General features: G+C 42.6%; 1 long non-coding RNA gene across 1 annotated transcript; it reads left to right on the top strand.

Moving 5' to 3' along the window:
• The first annotated feature begins 1,560 nt into the window (after nt 1-1,560).
• On the top strand, nt 1,561-25,924 carry LOC146894895 (uncharacterized). Its single transcript, XR_015001125.2, has 3 exons — nt 1,561-1,759; nt 14,786-14,895; nt 25,235-25,924. It is a non-coding gene; the product is annotated as an uncharacterized LOC146894895 (long non-coding RNA).
• The last annotated feature ends 37 nt before the right edge of the window (nt 25,925-25,961 follow it).

The following is a 25,961-nucleotide window of genomic DNA, read 5'->3' as shown; positions in this document are numbered from 1 at the left end:
TCCAGCTGAACCAAAAGAATGCTGACTCCTGTAGAAAGAGCACAAGTTTTCAACCATGAGGGTGGATAAAGAACAAGAGTTAGCCAGCGGCTTGGATAGAGAGATGACAGAGACGGCTAGAAGACCTTTGGTGTAGGAGTTCCTTCTGTGTGTATGTGTTGCTTTCATTGGTTAATGAATAAAGAAACAACCTTGGCCTAGTTGATAGGGCAGAACTTAGATAGGCAGGGAAAACAGAACTGAATGCTGGGAGGAAGAAAGGCGAAGTAGGAGAGAGACACCATGGAGCCGCCAGATTCAGAAATGCCGAATCTTTCCTGGTAAGCCACTGCCACATGGTGATACATAGATTAATAGAAATGGGCTAAATCAAGGTGTAAGAGTTAGCCAATAAGATGTTAGAGCTAACGGGGCCAAGCAGTGATTTAATTCATACAATTTCTGTGTGGTTGTTTCGGGGCTAAGCTAGCCGGGTGGCTGGGATGAACAAGCGGCCCTCCTTGCAACAGAGCTTGTCGTGACATTCCAGACCACTCTGACTGCCTGGGGATGAGACAGTCCCTTAGGAGGCTATGCCACCTTACAAGAGGCCACTCACGTTTACAGTCTGTGAAGTCTTCCTGGGGATAAATGAATACCATAACTCTCCCCTCCAGAGAATCCCTTCAGAAAGTATTTTACCAAACACTTTTAGAGGGATTCTAGGGCAGTCTGCATCCCCTCCCACCAAAGGGCAAGTGACGTGTTAACTTAGAGACAGAGACAAGCAATGCAGACACACTCAATGACAATGACCAGACAATCACAGATGGCCACCAAGCATTCACTCATTGAACGAGTCAGGGGGATTCTGGTGATGTCTTACACAGATCCCAGACACAGAAAATACAACGTCATCCAACCTCCCCTCTTGTGTCCTATTCAAATGCTGCCTTCTACAGAAATGAAAGCACGGTCTCTGTTTACACCTGGCTGATATTCCAGTATTCTTGCTCAGACTTTGTATTCTTGTAGAATTTGTGTCTTCTAGGATATTAATGCTTCAAACTAAACCCCTCCTTGTGGTAAACAGGGGATCCAGAGCCTCATTTCCAACCAACAGGAGAACAAGAAGAGAATTTCTTCTTTTAGGTTGAACTATGCCCTTCATCACCATGGGTGAAGTTTTAGCAGACCGGTTCTCACCCTTTACCCAACAAAAATAAACCAAATAAAATAAACAAAGTTGGGAGGTGAAAGTTAACTTGTAGAAAAGAGAAGGTATATATATATATATATATATATATATATATATATATATATATTATATATATATGAAAGCAAGCAGGGGTGGGGAGAACGAGAGAGAAAGACACACATACGCAGAGAGAGAGAGAGAGACAGAGACAGAGACAGAGAGAGAGAGAGAGAGAGGCTGAAAAACTCACCAATCAGGGTTCCTGTGTAACAGCATATGTTAAAGGAGGGTCTCCACGAAGGTCCCAGTCTGCTAGGACTGGCTCTGCCTTAACTTGGAAAGACTCCTTTTCTTAGTAAACCTTCTCTGCTTTGACGGGTCTGTGTATCCCTGGTTGGGGTCTTTCTACTGAGACAAAAGAACCTGAAAATCGCTGTTGCTGACACTGGACGCAAACATCTGCTTGGAGTCTGGCCACAGGGACAGAAGCTCCCTGTCTGAAGGAACCCTTCCTTACCCTAAAGGAGGAAGGCTGCCGTTGGCACCTGACAGCTATGAGGATACGCACCCGCAGCACAGATGGTAAGAGACCTGTTGACATCTTGCCTCCAGACGGATGCTTAGAACCTGGATTTTGCTGGTATGAAGTATTGATTTGGGGGTCATGTGTAGCACAAAGCACAAAAATATCTACAGTAAACACGCTGGCTACTGGTAGGTGCAAAAACCCACAGCTTAGCTTTTGAACAGGTGACATGAAGAGGGCTGAGAGCAGCAGAGAGGCATCAATTTACAGGATCAGATCCTAAAAATAATCCAGTGGTGAAGGCTGATGGAATAACAAAGAGAAGGTGGGAGGCAGCCATCCTAGGCAAGCCTCTGCTTGGAGCCCTTCCTTTCCCCGGGGTGTTCGACTGTTTTTTCTCCTTTACATATGTCATTTGGACAGCCCTCTGGTAGAGCTATTTTTAAGTGACATATTTTATGATAGGCTGGAAACACCACACCTAATACAGAGTGAGTCCCTGGTGGAGCTCCCTGCAGAGGCTGTGTGACCTCCAAGAATTTTAATATCACTCCTTTGTAATGGAAAACACACAACACAGTGTTTTTATAAAGGTTAAAGATATTAAGCTCAGTTAAATAATGGTTAGGAAGTCAAGCACATGAATCAATTCCCATTAATCAATCAATTTCAAGCCTCCTCATTGTTTAATTGGGTGAAAACTTTCCCACAGATCCACACTTCTTTAGGTAAGGTTTTATAGTTGGAAAAGAGCCAGGATGCATCAGTATCGAAAATGGCAGGAAAAATCTTGCAAAGACTCCAGCATAGACTTTGCCACTCACAGTACAGGCTTGTGTGACGTCACTGTGTCCTTAAAACATCCTCTGAGGCCAAGACAGTATTTGCTGTAAACGCCTGTCTTTGTTACGGTTTCTATCGTGCAAACAGACACCATGACCATGGCAACTCTTACAATAAAGAAAAACATTTCACTGGGGCTGACTTACAGCCCATTATCATCACAGTGGGAAGCATGTCAGTATGCAGTCAAACGTGTTACTGGAGAGGTAGCTGACAGTTCTACATCTGCATCAGCAGGCAGCAGGAAGAGAGAGAGAATGATGCTGTGCCTGGCTTGAGCATCTGAAACCTCAAAACCCGTCCTAGTGACATTCTAGTAACACACTTCCTCCAACAAGACCATACCTCCTAATAATGCCACCCCCAAGGTCTGTCAGGGCCATTTTCCTTCAAACCATTACAATGCTCCTCTAAGGGGAAAAAAAGCAAGCAAACAAAGAAAAACGTCAAGAAACAAGGATAAAACAAAGGCCTTCTCAGGTCCTTCAGTTTGAGAGCAAAGACCACACAATCAGAGATTTCTGCTCAGTGTTGGCACCCCCTTCTGTCCTTCCTGGAATTACTGTCACTGCAGTGGAGACTGCAGAATTCCAGCGTCATTCAGTCAGAGGACAATTTCATTGTGTGACAGCACTCTGATTTTCAAACGTCTCAAGTTCCTCAAGAGTTAAATACATTAAGCCATGCGGTGGTGGCACACACCCTCAATCCCAGCACTCGGGAGGCAGAGGCAGCTGGATCTCTGTGAGTTTGAGGCCAGCCTGGTCTACAAGAACTAGTTCCAGGACAGGGTCCAAAGCTACAGAGAAACCCTGTCAGTAATTTACATACATGCTGTACTTGAATTCAAATGGTTATCTGGCTCTCTGATGAAATGAGAAAGATTGAGAATAAATCTAGATCTGGAAACAATTACAACAGGAGACATGAGAATCTGGCCAGAAGTGACGGTCCCACCAGACCATGCATTGACTGTCTCCTTACCAGATCTGAATAACTCATGACAAGCTGTCTGAATTGCATGAAAATCATATTATTATGTCATTTTACAAGGCCCTGTACTGGTAAGCTGGCGTTTGTGGGGGCAGAGGATTGGCTACCGTTCAGCCATCTCTCTGTCTCCAGCTCTGCTCAGCATCGCGGTGTCACACCGATCAGCTTGGAGCACAAGTGAGACAGCAGCTTCTCTCCCTCCAGGGATCACTCAGGCTCACGCCTGCCTCGTCAGAAGCTCGGAGTCTTCCCTGTGGGGCTGGGATGTCAAATGGTGACCGCGGGATCCTGTGTTTCAACACGCAGCCTCAAGCTGGAGATGCCGTCGGGGAAGGTTGTGAGTCAGTAGAGTAGAAGCAAGCCTTGAGGGTTCAGAGCTCAGCCTGACTTTTGGCCTGTGCTCTCTGCTCCCTTCATGTAGACACAATATGGCCAGGGCTGTGCATTCCTGCTGACATGCCTTTCTCATCATGACAAACTTTAGCCCCCTGAACTGGAAACCCAAATCAACCCTTCCTCTCTTAAGTTGCTTCTTGTCTGGTGGTCATCATAAAAACAATACAACGTGTGTGTATGTGTGTGTGTGTCTATGTTTGTGTGTCTGTGTCTATGTGTGTGTGTCTGTGTCTGTGTGTATGTATGTGTCTGTGTGTGTATGTGTCTGTGTGTGTGTCTGTGGGTATATGTATGTATCTGTGTGTGTGTCTGTGTATGTGTCTGTCTGTGTATATGTACATGTCTCTGTGTATGTCTGTGTGTGTTTGTGTGTCTGTTTGTGTGTCTGTGTGTGTGTTTGTGTGTGTGTCTGTGTGTATGTGTGTCTGTGTGTCTGTGTGTCTGTGTGTGTGTCTGTGTGTCTATATGGGTGTATATGTGTATGTCTGTGTCTGTGTGTCTATATGTGTGTGTATGTGTGTATGTCTGTGTGTGTCTGTGTGTATCTGTCTGTGTGTATGTGTCTGTGTGTGTATGTGTGTCTATTTGTCTGTGTGTGTGTCTCTGTGTGTGTCTGTGTGTGTATGTGTGTGTGTCTATCTGTGTGTAGCTATGTGTGTATGAGTGTCGGTCTGTGTGTGTGTCTGTGTTTGTGTCTGTGAGTCTGTGTATATGTATGTGTGTATGGGTGTCTGTGTGTATATGTGTGTGTGTGTGCGTGTGAGAGTGTCTGTGTATGTATATGTGTGTGTGCATGTGTGTGTGTGTGTGTGTGTGTGTGTAGCTGAATGTACTCTTCCATTTGTATTACAAAATCCTCCCCTCCTGGTGCGGAAGAAGTGTCTGTAATCTGTCAATCATATTTTAAATAAATGCTGATTGGCCAGGCAGGAAGTACAGGTGGGTCAACCAGACAGGAAGTAGAGGCGGGGCAATGAGAACAGAAATATTCTGGGAAGCAGGAAGCTCCCTCTGCCACTCCTGTGCAGACCACCAAAGAGGCAGGATGTAACCTGCCCAGCTGAGAAAGGTACTGAACCATGTGGCTAACGTAGATAAGGATAATGGGGTAACATATGTTATAAGAGCTAATAAGTAGCCTGACCTAATGGGCCAATCAGTTTTATAACTTATGGAGATCTCTGTGTGATTTTTCTTTGGGATAAGCCGGTTGTGGGGTACCAGGCAGGACAGAAACCCCAACAAGCCGGCCCTCATGCTACACCCTCCCATGTGACCGTATTATGGGGCTCTGTGACATGATTTGGTCATCAGGGAATTGCCTTTACCCATATGATCACTGACCTTCTAAAAGAACCCTCCAAGTGCACCCGGTTCCTAACATTGTGGGGATAGTTGTCTGTGAACAGGAAGCAGCTCCCCAAAGGATGATTCTGCTGTGTCTCAATCTTAGACTTTCAGCATGCAGACCTGTAAGGAATAAATCCAGCAAGTCTGTGGTGATCTGTGATGACAACCCAGACAGGCCAGACTGGCTCTGCTGGGGTTATAGCTAGGAGTTTTAGCTTGTTTTGATAACAGATTTAAGAAACATAACCTAACCTAAAATAGAAGTTTTTGTGCCCATGTTTCTTAGTGATTTCATAGTTCATTCTTTTCCAGTCTAGGCTACCACCAGTTTCCAGTTACTTTTTGCATGTGAGGAAGGTAAGTATCCCGTGTCTCCTTTCATTTAGACATGGAGTCATCACAGCCCCATTTATTGCAAAGACTGCTCTAGCCGGAAAGCTGATCCCAGTGCTCAGGGTGATACATAGGATCACAGGGAGGGCCAGTCTGGAATACCATAGGATACGTATCAAGACTCTGCCAACAAGAAAAAGAAAAAACAAAGAAAGGAAGAAAGGCTGTTCTTTGCCTTCGAAATTATTTTGTCAAAATCAAAATCAATTGACCAGGATTATAAGGTTTTACAAAGAGATTCAGTTCTGTTCTAATAAGTTTTACACAATCTAGACATCTTTTTATTTGCTTCTTGTCGTGATATACATGGATGTTTATTGTTTCACCTCAATTCTCTAAAATGATAGATATGTCAATTTCGGCTTTTCTGTTGGTTACCTTTGTCAGGTTTTAAATCACGTATACAGCTTGTCCTTTTCCCCCTAACTAGATATGAAAACATACTGTTACCCACATTTATGAGGAAAAGATCTCAGTCATTCTACACACCCCGCCTTCCTCATTTCCTATTCCAGTGAGGAACACGTTTGCCTTTTCATCGCCAAAGTCGGTAATTTTTACATTGTGTCCACACTTCTATATTTGGCAGTCTAGGTTATAGGATAAGTCGACTCTAAATGCTAAAAATCAGCATATATTTCCATTGTTATTACTCTACTGTTCGGAGAAAAGCTAAGTGGTAAATTATTGTAGAAATTTCCTTCTGAGAGATGGCACCGTAGTCATCTCTGTGATTCTCTCCAAGCTGCTTTCCAGTTCCGTTCCTCCTTCCTCTATCCCTACTAGCTGCTCAAACCTTGAGGTGACTCAGTTTACTATTTATGTGACCATACTTTTTTATTCTTTTTTAAAAATCAATTTGCCTTCTCCTAGATTATTAAAGCATATGCCTCACAGTAAGATCTTAATAAATATTTATTAAAATTAAATTACCTTAAATTTTCAACTATCCAAGTAATAGACGAAATATGGGCTTTAGTCATTTTCCAAAGATTTCATCAATGATCACATTCCACAAAAGAATACATATTATATAACTTTAGGATAATACATAACTTTAGTACTTTAAATTTCTTCAATATGTTTATAATACTAAAGTCTTATTACTATTCCATGAAGAGGAGCTTCCAGAAACTTTCATGCCTTTGCTGTACTTAATATTACTCCTCCAGATAGGAAATAAATATTTTTATTTTTCTGTGACTGTTATTTTGTCTGTTGGGTTCTAAGTGGAAAGCTTGTGGCTCCCATTAGAGTTACCCTCCAGGGTGTGTTCAAAGACTGCCCATAAAGAAGAGTCAGAATAAAAAGCCCAAAGAAGGGCCTATGGGCAAAATGCTAACAGTAATAAGACAAGATGCCCATTGAGGAACTGGAGAGATGGCTCAGTGATTGAGAGCATTTGTTGCTTTTGCAGAGGACCCTGGCTCTGTTCCCAACAGCCACATGAGACAGCGCACAGCCACCTATAACTACAGCTCCAGAGGATCCAAGGTTTTCTTCTGGCCTCCATAGACACCTGCATGCGCAAACAGAAAAACATAATTTAAAATCAAGAAATATCTTTAAGAAATGCTATTGAGAGAGCTATCTATCACAACCAAGAATGGTTTTCATCTTCCTAGGCACACTTCACAAAGCTACCCTAGGTCCTATTCAGATGCATCCCTGTTGGGGTGAGCTTTGACTACTTGGAGATCCCTGCCTCCATGTCCTTAGGGTGTATCTGAACAGAGGCTTTATAGAGACAATTGGGTTTGTCAAGGTTTCTAAGACCTGGAGCTGAGATCATTATCACAGACTAAAGAGGCTGTTTGTGCACTGTGCCCCCAACAGACCGAGAGCAACCTTAGACTCCAGAAGCTGATATGCATCCTTCAAGCCAACATTCTTTAGAAAAATAACTATCTTCGCTTTGCTAGAAAGCTCACCATGGGGCACCAACTGACCAGGAAACTTTTCCATGTGAGATCATGATTGAGTGCTACCTAATCAATTGCACCACCATATATGCTCAGGTATCTTCAACCAAACCGTAAACAAATTATGACATGTATTAGCAAGTATCAGGTTGCTAACACAGACCAGTGACAATGGTCAACAGGTACAGAAACTTGAAAACAAGCCCGACAAGTTTGATTCCTAAGGAGAAAACCAATTTCCATATTCCACATATCATCCTTTGACCCACACACACAGACACTGTGGTTCGTGAGTGCCACACTCACACACACATACACACACACACACACACACACACACATACACACACACAATAATAATAATAATTACTAATAAGAAGAAAGATTTTAAGAAGTTGTGAATGTGTGTACAGATATATTAGATGGTGACAGAGCTGACGCAGATGTTAAGGTACAGGTAACTTGTCTAGGTAAACAATCTACACTCAGTGAGTACCTATTGTACCCCCTGTTCTCCCTCAGACCCCTGAGAAGTTCCATCTGATCAGTCTTATCTAGACTGTGATCTGAGGAAGGAAAGATGCCAGTTTGGTGTACAGAGAGCTCCAGACCTCCTCCAGAACCAATCAGAAGCAGCTACGGACAGCTTTATTACTCTGGACCTCAGAGGCTGTCTTAGTCACTGTTCTAATGCTACCAAGAGACACTATGACCCAGGCAACTATTATAAGAGGTGGCATGCCCTTGGTGCTTGCTTGCAGTTTCAGAGAGAGAGTCAATTATCATCATGGAAGGGAACATGGAGGCAGGTCCTGGAGTATTAGTTAAGTGCTACATCCTGATCTGTAGGAAGAGACAAAGAGAGATACTGGGCTTGGTATGGACTTTTGAAACCTCGAAGACCATGCCCACTGACAAACTTCCTCCAACAAGGCCACATCTCCCAGTGCTTTTAATCCTTCTATACAGTGCCACTCCCTGATGACTAAGAATTCAAATATATGAACATATGGGGTGCATTGTTATTCAAATCACTACAGGCCCATGGAATAGTGAGAAGATAGTAACTGCTCTTTACTTTGTAAATTGTGGAGGCAGCTATCACCCAAAATGCTTTCCAAAATGGTATACTGTTGGTTCACTGTAGAGCTGGCCCAGAGACAGCCAGCATTGCTTTCTGTGATTTTTCAGTTTTCTATTCAAACATAGAAGAGCATGTATGGTGCTATATTTTGTTCCAAGGAAAGAACAATGAAGCCTAAACTTGTAGTGACCATCTTTTTAGTTAGACATGACAGGTTTTATGTCTAGTTAAATTTCATTGGTCAGCTACACTATATGGTCAGGCCTACCCAATTGTCTCTACAAGTAACCTATACAATGCTCCTTATAAAAGGATGCAATAGAAACCTACTTCAAACAAAAAGATCATTGTTCAGTATGGAATTTTTTAAGTCTTGCCAGCCAGCTCCCAAATAATGACATGGAGACTTATCATTAAATAGGCTTGTTCCTAACTAGCTCTTGGAATTTAAATTAACCCATTTCTATTAATCTATCTTTTACCATGTGGTTTTTTACCTTTCTTTCATTCTATATGTTTGACTCCCTCCATGTTTTCTTGGAGTCTCCCCTGCACGTCAATTATCTACTCCTAATCCATCTCTACCCAGAAGTCCTGCCTATACCTCCTTCCTAGCTATTGACCATTCAACTCTTTGTTAAACCAATCATAATATATCTTCCCACAGTATTCAAATACCTCACAAAATTTCCCCCTTTTTGTCTAAATAAAAAAAAATGTTTTAACTTTAATATAGTAGAACTATATACAATAAGAACAATTCTCAAATAAGAATTACATTCACAATGTCTAGTCTATTTGTATTTGTCATATTCAGAGAAAATGCTCTATTATCAATATATAGATTTGATAAATATATATATATATATTTATAAAAGAGTATTTTCTTGAAGAATTTAAAGTTTTATACCTAAACCATTTTGTTTTACCATCTTAAACTATCTTTTTAGACCCCAAACCATTTTCTTAGTTGAACAATTTAAACTTTTATGTCTCTTAACCATATACACTTTATATATCTTTTATAAGTTTTGTTTCTGAATTTAGTAACAAGAAAACTATAGTTAAAAACTATAACTATCTCATCTTCAACTCTACCACAGACCCAAGAAGGATATAATATTACCTGAAAAGTAAACAAAAAAGGCAAAGCAAACACCTTTCAAAATTATAGAAATGACAGAGACAACTGGCTGCCTACTAAGTCACCCAAGATTACTCTGCAATTTGGGGCAATCCATCTTCAATCTACATACCTAGAATATCTGACAGACTTTTCTGTGAAGCAGGAATTTTGAAGGACTCTCCTACCTTTTCTTAACAAAGTTCAATAGTCACTTAGTTTTGTGTCCTGCATGTCCAATTTGGACAGCATACTGTCAACAGTCAAGGCAAGGACAGTTTCTTATCCAATGTCTAACTTTGCCATAAGGAAAGCAAGCTCCATGTGGAGGTATGTCAATGCCTATCATCCTTTAATGAAGTAAATTGATGTTGCCAGGCAAAGACGTGTCTCATTGTCATGAAAAGCTTTGTGTTATTAAAGTATTTTGAATGCCATAATCTATAAGTCTTTGAAGTGTTTGAAGACTACCTATCTATTTAAAATATATCTCTGTTTTAACCTTGAAAACATATTTAACATAACTACAAATTTGTTGATTGTTATAGATGACTAACTACTACCCTGTATTTCTTTATTATCCTAAATAGTTTTTTTAAGGAATAAAACTTTGTACTACATTTTTAAATGAGTTGTATATGTGTAACATCTTAAACAAGAATAAAAGCATATATACAGTATAAAAATAACCTTAAATTTGTATTGATATAGAAAGGTACATACTAATGTAAAATATTTTATACTAGTAATTGTTTTAGTTCAAAAGTAGACTCGACATCCACCCTTTTATCCCACCATTTTTGTACTATATCTGCCCTTTCCCTTCAGAAAGAGATTCCTGAAACTAACCTCCTTTGTTTAGCTTTTCTCCTGACCATAACCAATAACAACTTGTAACCAACCCCCAAATTATGACAAACATCCATTACCCATCAAATGAGCAAAACCCACCCCACCTCTTGGGAATAGGAGCATTGTGTTCTCTAGACTATTTCCTGGTATCTGAAGGTGATGGCTTCTTTGGAAGGCCCTGAGAAAATTGGGATAATAGTAAAGTCCTGGAAAAGCTATCTTTTTATTTTTGTTTGGTTTCTGTGTGATGGGAAAGTGTAGAGTTCATCTAAAATTTTGGCTGGGTAGTCTGTATGGCTGGGCCATTTCAGCTGGCAGCTTTGATGTTGTTCTAGATGCAGAATTTTGAAGAAACTACCACAGAATCATTCAAAGAGGCTGGATCACCTAGGCTACTTGTTTTCATTTGTATCTGATACTTTTTTTTCTGAGAACATGCAAACTTTTAAAGGTTTATATATATATATATATATATATATATATATATATATATATATATATACACACATTAGCACAAGTATAAAATGTACAGTGTGCACAAGTCAGTTAAAGATAATTTTTATTTGATGCTTGAGCAAGTAAAAGGTATCTGTAAACTTTGTTTGTTTGGGTTGTATAACCAAACTCTATCCATGATATTTTAAAGGAGGGTATGTAATAAAAAGTCATGAGGACTCTGTAGCCAACAAGATTTATTATGTCTCATCCAGTCTTAGAATTGTTTCCATAGTAGAGAGATCAGCACATACATACATCACCTACATTGTAGTCTTTTTTGGTTTCTTTTTTTATGTCTGTATTTAAGATTTTCAGGAGATCTTCCCCAAGCAAATCTGATCTTCATTGATTTTTGAAGAGAACCATAACTTCTTGTTCTTTCTGGAAACAAAGGCATGACCTCTCCTAATGTAACATATCTTCTGACTTCCATTTTGGAGTTAAGACATTATTAAAATATATAGGTTGGTTTAATTTACCAGTTTCCATAATCCAACATCTCCCAGCAGCCATTGTTTTTTTGTATATTAGCATTTAAAAAATTCAAAGTCAACAAAGCACCATACAGGATCCAGACACCCTGAACATTTCCCATCTTTATATGAGTTATTTTTTAATATTACTTTACTCTCTCTTTAAAGACTTGATTCTATTATTTTTAAACTATATACTTTTTCTATGACTGACTATACCCATTTTTCACTGTACCTATTTAAAGGTTTTCTTGGTCTGGACCTGACTTTATGCTTTATGACTGTGTGGTCCTAATCTTAAGCTGCTAAGCAGAGGTGGGGCCCTCCATTGCATGGCTCTGCTTAGCACATGGCCTGGTGACTGACTCTGCCCCCTCCAGGCTGGTGGCAGTAGAGCCTCACACCTGTGGGTCCTGGCCTGGAGTCAGTCTATCTACCCCAGCTCTAGTAGGTGCATCTACCTCGTCTCCCGCCATTGAGGAACATGCCACCCATAGCTCTTATACCCTATTCATGTGCTCACTAGCAGAGCCTCTTAAAAGAGTCATGCTTCTGTATGCACAAGACGTGAAGAATAAATGTTTATATTTCTTAAAATTATGGACCTGCCACCTCCAACTACTACCAAATGGCTCCAAGAGGAATTTGTTAGGGCTCCAAAGAAGCTGAACAATTGTCCATCAAGTTTGTTCGGTGCAGACAATAAGCCTTAGTCACTCCCTTCATTAGAAGATTCTTCTTCTTGGAACATTGGGTTTTCACCTCTCCACATATTATTTTTCTTCTGCATTAAAGAACTCAAGATAGGCAGCTTAGTATAAACTCAAGTAGCTATTGTTGGCATGGCTGGCTGTCTGTGGCGGCATCTGGAACAGATTCCTCGATCTGTTGCCACAGCCACACCCAGTGTCTGGGGACAGGTAGATTGCCCTGTACTCATGGGTCTTCTGATTACCACCTCCCAGCTTCAACAAAAATGATTTCAGAGAACCCAAAACACCCTCCTGGATCCTGTCTAGATCTCCTATGCTATCATTTTCAACATCGCAGCCTGAGTCAAATTCCACTAACTTTGATGTGATACCTTCCTCAAGATAGACTAAACCCTGATGCTATAACCACCAGCCCTCTCATGTCTGGGATTTGATGTAGGACAGTTCTTCTTCTGTCACAGAGTGGTGCAGGATGCTCCTGTGTGTAGTTTCACAATCTCAACATGTGACCTCCAGAAGTCTTTGGCTACAATGAGTCTCCCATACTGAGTCCAACTGTTACAGGGGCCTTGAAATGGAAGGAGGAACAGACTGGCTCTGCTACAATAGAGAAGGCACCATCAGCACTAATTTGTTCTATATTTAGAAAGTATTATCTTCTTCAATAGCCAGCGTGCTTCGGATATTCTGTGTCCTGGGACTAAGATGGAGAACTAAACATGGTCATTTTGTCCAGAGGTTAAGATTCAGAGACCTGGAGAAGAGACAAGGAAATCAAACACCCAGGCAGTAATAACAGCAGAGGTTCCCATGGAAGAGAAGGGGAAAGAGCAGAAGCATATCCAGGGAGGCATGCCTTGAACTAAGTTTTTAAACACCTGATTCTGAGTAGCCCAATGCCAGAAAATATCAGAACGTGCTAGGCACTGAGATCAGATGGTAGTGGGAAGTCAGTAACTGCCTGGTGGTTTCAGGGACCAGCTGGAGCAGAGGCCAGAAGGAACAGAAGGTGAGCTGTGAATAGGCTTGTCCAGAGGCCATTCCTCAGGATGCAGAACCGCTCCAAATGTCCCACAACAAAAAGACTAAGCAGTTCCAAGTGTAATGTATGCAGGAAACGCTGCAGACTAGATTCATCTCTAGGCGATCTGAAGGTTCTTCAGAGTCCCGGGATATCTAGGCCAGCTGTGACTTTTAAACTAGGATTTGCCAAACTCAGTATAAAATCCAACAACGGCTCATGGAGCTGCAATTCTGGGGATGGGGAGAGTCAAGGACTCACCGTGTGGGGGCTGAACTTAAGGAGCCTGATTTAAAGATCTGGTCCTTACTCTGGCTGTTCTAGATATACATGCTGAAGGATCATAATGGTCACTAAGAAACTCCACATGTAAATTATGATTCAAAGGGGAAAGAATACATTTTCAGGTAATATCAAGCAGCTTAACAATCTTTTAAATTCTGAATTTTCAATACTCATTTATAGCTAAAACACCAGGTGTGGTAGGCTCATAGGGAGTGGCACTATTAAAAGGTGTGGCTTTGTAGTAGCGGGTATGGCCTTATTGGAGGAAGTGTGCCACTGTGGGGGCGGGTTTTGAGGTTTCGTGTACCACCCAGTGTCTCAGTTGACTTCCTATTGCCTACAAGATGTAGTATACTCAGCTACCTCTCCAGCACCACATCTGCCTGTGTGCAGCCATGCTCCCCACCATGACAATAATGGATTGAACCTCTGAAACAGTAGGTGAGCTGTCAGGGTCCGGTGCTAGCCTGGACCATAAATTATTTCTTTTGACCAGACCCAACATAAACTATCTCTTTGGATTGGCATGGAGGCACGGAAATAAAGACACAACTCACATGGCTTTATCGGGAAGGAGATTCTCAGTGGTCCCTCATGAAGTCCTGAGTTCACATCCTGATGAATTCCTCTCATTTATTTTCCAAACAGTCTCTATACCAAAACTTAACTGAAGGGGAAATACATTAGCATTCTGTCTCCTAGGTAACCAGGTGAATGGCTTTTAGTCACGTCCACATCTACCTATCTGCTTTAAATGCTAGCTAGCATGTGGGCTTGAATCAGCATCTCTATCAGGCAACCTCCAAATTACAAAGAAAGGAGCAAAATAATATCCTGACCCTTTGTTAGGGCAGTGGCAGCCTGGCTGCCATACCAAATAGAAATATCGGCCTACAGCAAGCCACTCCAATTAAATGTTTTCTTTATAAGAGTTGCTACGGTCATGGTGTCTCTTTACAGCAATAAAAACCCTGATTAACACTTGAGATTATAAGAAAGAAAGTGGATTCCAGTTAACCAGTACTAGTCAGAGAAATACTATTTAAAAGACAAATTGCTTTCTTCTCTTAGGTGGAAGCATTTCTATCATTTCTGCTGATCTGTTTAAAACAGAGACAAATCTCTTCTTATTACAGATTTTCCATTGCTCTGGTTCCCAGACTCGATGCTTGTGAAGAGATGATCAGTTTTTTTGGGCCCCAGGTGTCTGTGAGCCAGGGAAGACCAGAATGACCGATTCCAACAGGTGAGTTTAGGGGTCAGGAAAGACCAGACTGACTGATTCCAACAGGAAAACTCTTTGTCAAACTTGTGAATGTAGGGAAGAGAAAGGGGGCAGCAAAAGCAAATATAGTTCATGAAATTTCAAATGACAGAAAATTCAATCTTTGGCAGACTGAGTTAGAATGGAACTACCTACCTCTTCAGGTATACTGTCATCAGAAAAAGATTATTACTGTTTTGTTTTCAATTTTTCCCATTGTGTACACTTTGTTCAACATACAGCATAAGGTCTTTATTGTTTTTTATTACATTTACTAATTGGAAGTGGGATGCATACTCCATCATTCATGTAGAGGTCAGAGGGCTTTTTTGGAGAGTCAGTTCTCTTCTTTTCACTATGTAGGTCCAGGGATCGAATTCAGGTCATCAGACTTGGGGACAAGTGTCTTTGATCACTGATCCATCTCACCATCCCATGTGTATTTATTTATTTTAACCTAACTTCTGATAAACGAACATTTTTTGTTTTTCTGTCCAAGACAGCTGACCTCTCCTTCCCAGTTCTTAGTACACTGCATAGATGTAATTCCGTTAGCTGTCCGCTCTTCAGACTGGTACAATGAGTGTCTCAAAATTCACAACATTGGGAAGGATGTTTACCACTCAGACTTCACAGCAGATTAAAGCATTTTAATGGTAATATGGAAATTCTGCTCCCTTGAAATACTAGTCTCGGCTTTAATTGCTATAATTATCCCTCAGCTGGGGGTGAGGGTATAGATTTCCCAGCTGCACCAGCTGCAAAGCCCGCTGGTACCAAGAGGAAAGACAAGCTGAGGACTCACGGGGGTTTCTGGAATAAACAGAAATTCAGCTCCCGGGAGAAGATCATCGAAAAAGAATAAGAGTCAAGGTTGGGACAGAGACATTGAAATACATCGATCAAGATGTATCCATTCGGAACTGAGGACATGTGGGACCATGCCATGTCATCTAAAACAGAGTAGAGATCTGTCCGTGTTGATGGCTAGGCTAGGTGTTTTCACATATTGGACACAGCAAAGCAGGGGTGTGTGCCAGGCTCCAGGTGTGATGGGAAAACACAGATTTGTGCAGAGTTACGTGTCTCATATTCCAAATGCCCTTGGAAAATGACATTCCATCTCCTTGAAATGCCTTGGAATAAGTTTTCCAGGGAGCCACGTAATAATATATTCAATGCCTTTCCCTTAAATACTTAAAAGTCAGAGCAAGTTCAAGCCCAGTCCTAATGCCTTAGATAGGCAATCAGCCAGATGGCTCCCTGCCCACAGCTGTGTGAGCTGAAGACGATAACAAGAGAAAATAACATCCACCATCTGCCCATCATTTTGCCCAGTCCCTCCCTCGTCCTGGAGGAGGAAGAAGGGAGGGACCAACCAGTCTTCTAACTGGGCTGAGGGCCTCCCCTGGCCTTCTGAGAGTGGAAAGCCAGCTGCCTTTTTAGCACCTGTCACACCACAGTCTTGAGACCGATGCAGCAGGGCATTGGTGCGGGGGTGTCTGTGGAGCCAGGTAACAATGGTAGCTTTTCTGTGCACCTACAGAGAAGAAAATCTGCTGTGCCCTTGTTCTCTCGCAGACAGCTGGTAAGAGCTTGGAGAAACGGCAATCTGAAACTGGAATGAGATGCCAGGAGACCAGTGTGCAAACCTGATCCCTGGAAAACAGAAACAATTCAGTGACAAATTCCTCTACAGACTGTTTTCCTCTGAGTGGCCACTGTACTAAAAAGGCTGATGCCTCAGGGCTAGACCTCAGAATGGAACAAGAGCCTCAGAGATGTGGACCTGAACTATTGCTTCTATTTTCTGGCCTCCACTTCTCAAGTGGGACATTACTGCGCATAGCAGCCCTGACCAATGTCTTTTTTTCCCCTGCTGTTGAATAGCGCTTCATTCTGTGAAGAGGTCCTCTTCTGTTTATGCACCTGCCAGTTTGGGTTATAAGGAATAATGATGCTATGAATATTCAGGTACCAGTCTTCATATGGACATTTATGTCAATTTCTTTTAAGTGAGTTTGGCATTAGAGCCACTGGGTTTTAGGGTAAATTTGTGATAAACTGACTAACTTATTAAGAACCTGACAATCAGTTTCAAATGCAATCACATAGTGGCTTGTTGAACTTCACAGAGATGCAGGCAATATCTAGACCACTAAGGGCTCCATTGGTCAGGCTAATGAGTCTGAGCAGCAGGAAGTCTGTGAGGATATCACACTTCGTATCTCCCATAATGGATGAAATCTAACAAATGTTAAGGTGAAAAGGCAGAGTCCTTCTTTTGCATAACTAGAAATCTAGAGGGAGGCAATTCTGAACCAAGGAGAACTCATGAAGGTTAGGAAGGACCCACCCTGCTGGGAGCGGAACTCAGTGAAGAGCAATCACCTGGTACATACAAGGGCCTGGGTCAAATGCACAGTGCCGCAGGAAGGAAGGAAAAAAGGAAAGAAAGAAAGAGGGAGGGAAGGAGGGAGGGAGGGAGGAAGGAAGGAAGGAAAGAAGGAAGGAAGGAAGGAAGGAAGGAAGAGGGAGTGAGGGAGGAAGGAAGGAAGGAAGAAAGAAAGAAAAAAGAAAGAAAGAAAGAAACAAAGAAAGAAAGAAACAAAGAAAGAAAGAAACAAAGAAAGAAAGAAACAAAGAAAGAAAGAAACAAAGAAAGAAAGAAACAAAGAAAGGGAAAAGATGGAAGGTGGTGGGAGGAGGAGGGACATAGCTACCTTAGCCCTGTGTGATAGTAAACTCTTCCAGTCCCAGCACTTGGCGTGCAGGGAGTCTCAATCCCAACCTGATCTGTACAATGAGTCTCAAGCAAGTCAAGCTGGAAAAGCGAGAACCCATCTCTAAGCAAGTTAGCAAGGAACCCGGGCAGCCCTGAGTCCCCATTCGCCATCCTTGTCGTCCTTGTGAATAGAGACACTTGTGATACGATGAATGGATGAAGAAAAAGGTGCCATGCAGTTCTCTTCCAACCAAAACAAAGGAGCAGGAAGGGGATGACGGGGTAGAAGGGAGGAGAGGAAGAAGAGGAGGAAATCCTGTCACATGCAACAGAAATGACAGGGATGTCAAAATGAGAAAGAAAATAAGGTAGCCAAGAAGGGCAAATCCTGCGAGATCTCACTCAGGCATGGAGCTCGGGAAAAGTCAGATCCACGGAGACAGGCAGCAGGGCAGCCAAGAGCGGAGCTGGAACTGCGATTTAGAATCTTAGCTGCCGGAGCTGGTGGGGAGAACACGGGGCTGGTGGCGAGAACCCGGGGCTGGTGGCGAGAACCTGGGGCTGGTGTGGAGAACCCGCTCACTACATAGTGTGTGTGTATGGGAGGATGAAGAGTAGCATGGTGACTGTCATTAGTAATGCTGCACTATTGGCTCAAGATTTGCAAATGCAACAAAGCTCCAATGTTCTCAACACACACGTACATGCACACATGCACACGCACACACACACACACACACACACACACACACACACTGAGCATAACTGCGAATCACAATGTAAAATAGCAACTAAGTTAAAAGGGCATTAGTTAAGGTGATTGTGGTGATCATTTCAAAGCATACACACACATACACACACACACACACACACACACACACACACATATATAAAAGCGTCATGTTGCACGCCATAAATACACACAATTTTATGTGTCAGTTACATTCCAATATAGCCTTTAAAAAAAGACACTTGCCGTCTCTTTGGGCATCAAGCCTGCCTTCCAGGCAGGAAAGGACAAAAGCCAAAGGCTGCCCTGACAACAGCTTTCTCTGGTGGGCGTCACGCTTTGCCTCATTATTTTTATCTTTTATTTTTCTCACTGTGACTTTGCACAGCTTCCCTGGGGTGTGGCATATACTATGGAATACACACGTCTAGAATCACGATTCAGAGACATTTAGTAAATTGACAGAATTGTACCACTGTCACCAACTTCCAATCATCCCACTTTAGAACATTTCTATCCTACCCAAAGGTTTCCAATGTTCGCCCACACTCATGAGTCCCACCTCCAGGCCCCAGGCAACAACTGCTCTCCCTATCTCTCTCCTAATCTGCTTTGTTTTGGACCTTGATATAAAAGAAATGGCTCGTGATCTTTGTGCACCTGGCCTTCTCTTCACATTGCTTCTAAGCTGTATTTATGCTACAGTATTTATTACTAATCCATATTTTTGAGACAGGCTGGCTTCCAGCTCTGTGTAGCTGTAGAACATCACAGACTCCTAATCCTCCTGCCTCACGACGCCACATAGTGTTGACATTACTATTCATATCACCTCCGGCTTATGTCATTCTTCTTTGCAGTTGAATGATATTCCTTTCTGTGAGAATGTCATATTTTGTTTATCCGTTCGTTCACCAGTTCAGGGTTTTCTAGTTTGGGCTATAATAAATACTATTTCTGTGAATACACAGGTACCAATCTTGATGTGGACATTTTTGTTCATTTCCTTTAAGTACAGCCTAGGACTAGAGCAGATTGGCCATAGGGTAAATTTATAAGAGGTTGATAGATTTATTAAGAAGATGTAAAAATGATTCCCAGAGCAGATGCATTTTGTGTTCTCTACATAATGGAAGAGGGTCTTATTTCTTCATTCTTGTCAACGTTTGCCATTGCCTGTATTTAATGGTGGCCATTCCAGTGAGTGTAGTGTCCCCACTTTGGAGAATTACATGCACCAGTGATTAACTAAGTTGCCAATAACACATCTGTGTCACATTAAGGGAAGAAATAACAGCCCTTCCCCTGGGAGTCAGTTAAGTGAGAATGAGTACAGATGTGCCTTCTCTCCAAGTTCTGGTGTCTTCTGTCCTCAGTCTGTCTGCTGCATGTGTCTCAATCTGAGCCTACGTCTATGTCTACATCCGTTTGGATACACAAACAAACATACACACACACACATGCACGCGCGCGCGCACACACACACACACACACACACAAATGCACATCCACACATGTACACACATACATGCACACATATATATATATATGCACACACACACACACACACACACACACACACACACGCATGGACACTTCTGAGCCAGGAACACGAAAGACTACACAGTTTAAAATCAAAACTATGCATTTAGCTTAGGCTGTGAAAGCTCATTACATGGGTAGTGTAAGGCACAGTTAGGTTGGCTAGAAAATTTGCTTAAAGGCATGCCACACAAGCTGAACACATAACAGGGAAACAGATTTAGATGTGGTATTACACAGTGTCAAGGCATATTACCAACTTAGACAGTCAGACAAAAGCTGCTTCGGAAAGTAAGAGGAACGTAGCCCAGGCTAGCCTGGAATGTACCCTTGTCTTTAGCAGGGGATACAGGAGTATCACAGGCTTGACTAAAACATCTTTCCACTTGCCTGCTGGCTATCTGAGTACCTCCCTCAGTAAAGTGCTTGTTCCTATTTCCTGCCTACTCCTTAATAAGGTTGTCTGTCTTCTTATTATTGAGTTATAAAAAATTTTCCTATTCTGTATTGAGTCATCTATCAGATACGTAATTCAAAACCTTTTTTGAATTATTTATCAAACCTGTGGCTTGTCTTTTCATTGTTTTAAATGATGTCTTTTGAAGCATAGAATCATTGAATTTTTCAGAAATCTAATTTATTTCTTTGTAGTGAAGTTTTTTTCTTAAGAAAGAAGGAACTCTGGTGGTATTTGCCCATGTATCACGGGCAGGAACCATAAAACACTTGATACTTCAACAAAATCAGGTCTTCTCTACAGTGAGGAAATTGTGGTGGGGAGAGGCTACCTGGGTAATACTCTCGTGGATTTAAGCATGATGTCATATTCCATTTCAGACACAAAGTCATTCTGTTGTCACAGTAACACTTCATGCCATAGCCACAAGGCCTCAGTTGCAGACAGCAAATGACACTGGCTATGTGTTTCGAGACAAACAAGACCTGGTCAGCTGACTGGGGTGCCACTGACTCCCTCATTCCCGGTTGCCTGGCCATGAGCTATCTAGACTCGCTTAATGGGCCCTTGCCACGTATCTCCCATCTCCCAGCAGCCTGCTTTGCTTTCCCAAGATATCAGGGATGGGAGCATATGAAGCCACAGAAACTCTGGAGGTCCAAGATAGAAAATGGCATCATATGTCTCCTGCCTTCCTCATTCAAACCAAGTCATAAAGCCAGCACAGGCTGAAGAGAGAAGAGAGCCTGCATGGTGAGGGAGAAGCCTGGGATCCTGTTCTCTGGAGATGGAGGAATGCCATTGACCCTCTGATTTAGTGGTAAGAATTGTGAGGTACCATAGGAAATGCATGTGTACATATAGCCTCTGACTTGGGCCTCCAGAAGTTTTATGGCTTAACATGCTCACACCCCTAAGGTCTTGATAAAAACAAGGCACAGCAAGGAAGGACAGAACTGAGTACGGAAGTCATACAAGTGTTCAGAACGTGATCTGGCTAAAAACCCTAGCGAGGGTTCCCACTTCTGCACCTCAGGGGGAAGGTGGCGCCTTACCAAGGTGTAACCCTGAGTGTGGGGAAAGCCGGACTGATTTCGGATGACTTGGGAGACGTGAAGTCCTGGGGGCCGGTAAATTCACAGAGGGGAAACAGACAGATGAGCCGTCTGCACCAAGAATAGCATTTCCTCTCCCTGCTTTCAGTGTTATCAAAGACCCACGTGGTAGCAGTCATACAGGGTAGTGGCCCTGCAGGGTAGCGGCCCTGCAGGGTAGCGGTCCTGCAGAGTAGCAGCTGTACAGGGTAGCGGTCCTGCAGGGTAGCGGCCCTGCAGGGTAGCGGTCCTGCAGGGTAGCGGTCCTGCAGGGTAGCGGTCCTGCAGAGTAGCAGCTGTACAGGGTAGCGGTCCTGCAGGGTAGCGGCCCTGCAGGGTAGCGGTCCTGCAGGGTAGCGGTCCTGCAGGGTAGCGGCCCTGCAGGGTAGCGGTCCTGCAGGGTAGCGGCCCTGCAGGGTAGCAGCTGTACAGGGTAGCGGCCCTGCAGGGTAGCAGTCATACAGGGAGGTACAACCCTCGCTTGAATCTTACCTGTAGTCACAACTGGCCCGTTTTTATTTTAACTCCAGCTTTATTTCACACAGATCATAGAGAGTGCAACATGACAGAATAGCTGTGACACACGTCTGTCACCAAGATCTAGTTTCATGATTCTAAATGACATGTTGTGGGCGAGGTGAGAAGAGAAACATTTTCCTAGAGCCATGCGGATCCGGCTTTCCACAGCTTAGCCTTGAAAACTGTCCCAAATAAATTAGCAATTAATGAAGCAAGAAAGCCAGATGCTGGATTCAATGGTCAAAGAACAGTGTGAAAATGGTGATGCACTCGAGCCAGAAGGGCCTGCGTTGATACTGGGAGCCGTGAAGGAAGGGACACCACTATGGACTTTGTCGGGCCACTGGCAGTAAAACCCCCGAGTTTACCGTGCAGCATCACCGTGTAGAGGGATCACACAGAGTCAGAGATTTCTGCTGAGTAGCAAAGCCAAAGCCAGAAGCAGATGTGTTTTGAGTCTTGTTTGAGTTTTATTTTGTAGCTCAGGCTGCCCTGGAAGTTTTTGACCCTCCTATCTCACTCAGCTCCCAGTAATGAGATTATAGACACACAGCAGCGAACCCAGCCTGATGGATCTTAGTTAGGGGCTGTCCTCCAGGAGGAATTCCAAGTTTCACTACAGAATTTTAAAACACAGGTTTCCAGATGTTTCCCTTAAAATCCCCACTGATCTCAAAAGCAGGAGAATGAGGATGCCATGGTGAACTGTGTAAGGAAAGAGACAGCCAGCATAGCAGAGAATATGTTGGGGCAGGAGGAGGGGGGAAAATGGTAAAATTCCCTCTACCAAAACCAATTTCACGTTACACTTGTGAGCAGAATTGAGAGGCAGAGTGCGATCATAGACATCTAATATGATATGACATATGATATGGCATGACCTGGTATTATATAGTGTAATTTGATGTATGATTGATATATAGTATGCTATGAATAGCTATAATATGGTATGCTATAATAAGATATGGTGTGATGTGATATATATTAAGATAATATGATTTGTCATGTTATGGTGATATGACATAATAAACAGTATGATGTGATTCCATAAGATATATGTTTATGATATGGCACAACATGTTATGATATAAGATATGGTATGATATATGATATAGTGTGATGTGATGTATCCTATGGTATGGTAGGGTATCATATATAATATGCCATGGTTTAGTTTGGTATGGTAAGATGAGGTATGACATATGACATGGAATAGCATGATATAACATGGTATGATATGATATTCCATGGTACATGATAAGATGATATGATGTGACATAACATGGTAGAGCATAATAGGATGGACGATATAGTGTGGCAGGATATATGAGACAGCATGGTATGAAATATGCTATGGCATGATAACACATAGTATTCTATGATATGATCTTTTGTGGTAAGTATGATGAGGTGAAATGACATGGTATGGTATGTATTATATGATATAAGATGGTATGATGTGTGAAATTGTATGGTATGGTTATGGATATGGTATGGTATGATATGGTTATGGTATGGTTATGGTGTGGCATGGTGTGACATGGTATGGTATGATATGGTATGGTATGGTGTGGTATGGTATGGTGTGGTGTGGTATGGTATGGTATGGTATGGTATGGTATGGTATGGTATGGTATGGTATGGTATAATACGTGACCTGGTACAGTATAGGGATCTCTTCAAACCCCTCACTATCTTAATGAGACAAGATGGAAAGTCTGGTTTAGTAGTCACTTTTGGTTCACACTTCAAAAGTCTGACACAGGGTAATTTATTTCGGACATATTTAAAAATGTTTCCTGGTGATAATTAACCCAATTCCACGTGTACCACAAAGCTTAAAATATGACTACAGCGAAACTCTTGTAAAGGACATGTGAAATCGTTCATAAGGACAGGTTCTAGAGATTAACTAAGGGAGTAGGCTGAATAAACAATAGCCATAAGGGTCTTGGGGAGGAGAGCTCTAGAGACTGCCTGCCAGCCTGGCCTGGCCATACAGACAGCACAGAGCTCAGCAGGCGGTCAGCAACTCCAGCTTCCAGCCTGATAGGTGGACACAGGCTGTGCATCTGTCCCTTTGAAGAAACAACCCTGCATATTTAAATTTCCTGGTTTTCCTAGGGCTTAACTGTGAGAACAAGGACTTCGTGTTTCCTACAGGACAGTTTAGTGAGGTAGGATATGATATGGTACAGTATGGTACGATATGATATGATTGCTATACGATTGTAGTATGTATGGAATGATGCATGTCGCGTGGTGTGCTGCGGTATTGTGTTGTATGGTACGATTTCAATCCCTACAGCGGGGGTCCCTAGTAGACACTACCATGTGCTTGCTCATTTCCTCCTCTGTGTAAGGTATTTTTAAAAGCCTGAATGAAGTCACTAAAAGCACAGACAGGGAGTTCCACTGAGAGCCATGAGGACACACGCTGGCAAGAGGGTTGATGCTCTTTCCAGGGTGAGAACGGCGGGCATCTCCACCAAAAGCTGGCAGTACGGTAGGCATTTAGGATTATCCACTCCTTTTAATTACCTTAAAACTCAGCTGTTACTGCTGTCAGTTAAATGACAAACCAACCCTCTAAACGGTGAAGTCAGGCCTCCGAGCTCAGAAACAGGTGAGCTGCTCAGCCGTAAACACGGATAGAAAGAGTTCAGTCGGGGCAGACACAGCAATCCTTGTGATGCTCTCCCGGGCTGTCACATTTCTACATACTTCATTACTTCCATTCATTTGTTCCTCACAGGAACAGTCTTAACAACGGTGACATTCTGACACAGAAACTGGTTCATCTAACGCAGAACCCAACAAGTGAGTGACAGGAACCCAGGAAGGCTGCCCGCAGAGATAGGTTTTGACCCCACCCTAGGACTCACTCAGACTCAGTCACTCATAGCAGCTCCAGGACTCTCAAGATTTGATCACAGCCCAAACCCTCCCTCAGAGTTCAGGCCTCCACCACAGCTGTGGTCCTCTCTTGGAAAGCAAGCCTTCACACAGCGCTGGTTCTCTCTCGGAGTCAGAACTGTTCTTCTTGGAGGAAAAGAGCAAGGAATGAGTGCAGAGAGAGGCCGTGAAGCATAGAGGAAGATGAATACGGGTGTTGTGTGTTCATGCAGAGCCAGGGTCGGGCTCTGGTGGAAGAAATTCTTACATAGATTTCTCTCCAGCACCCCTCCCATTTGGTCTGCCTTCAGTGTTGCTCTGTGGTTTTCATCAATGGGTATTCGTCTTCCTCCTTGTAGGACCTTTACACAGGGACAAGATGCTGTCTTCCCAGGATAGGTGCACAGAAGTCACTGAGTTCCTGCTTGTGAATGGGAGAAAAAGAAATCATGTGTTTCAAGGAGGAGGGGCCTGCTTGTTCATCCCGGCTGCCCAGCTAGTGTAGCCCTGAAATAACCACACAGAAACAGTACTAATTAAATCACTGCTTGGCCCATTAGCTCTAGTTTCTCATTGGCTAATTCTTACATCATAATTTAACCCATTTCTATTAATCTGTGTATTGTCACATGACAGTGGCTTACCAGGTAAAATTCCCAGTGTCTGTCTCTGGCAGATCCATGGCGTCTCTCTGACTCAGCTTTCTCCCTCCCAGAATTCAGTTCTATCTTCTCCACCTACCTAAGTTCTGCCCTATCAGGCCAAGGCAGTTTCTTTATTCATTAACTAATACAAGCAACACACAGAGGGAACTCTCACATCAAACACAGAAACATACAGAGCTGAGAAACACACAGTGACTCGATAGCAGTTTCTGCAGGAATTTGGAGACTCCGACAGATTTCTCAGGTGTAGCCTTCTCTGGCAGGGAGAACTGGAACTGACTCATGGTTCTCACAATAGTGATCATGTGGATTCTCTTCTGTATCTTCACATTCTGGGTCCATGGTTTGAAGTTGTGTATTTTAATTTAATTAGTATTTTTATTATATTTACTTACTTTGGGGGCACACACATCAAGACCAG

Source organism: Myodes glareolus, chromosome 5, assembly GCF_982192425.1.
Source record: "Myodes glareolus chromosome 5, mMyoGla1.1, whole genome shotgun sequence".
In the NCBI taxonomy this organism is placed as follows: domain Eukaryota; kingdom Metazoa; phylum Chordata; class Mammalia; order Rodentia; family Cricetidae; genus Myodes; species Myodes glareolus.
The sequence above is the reverse complement of the archived record's forward strand: the minus strand, read 5'-3'. Positions and strand labels throughout refer to the sequence as shown.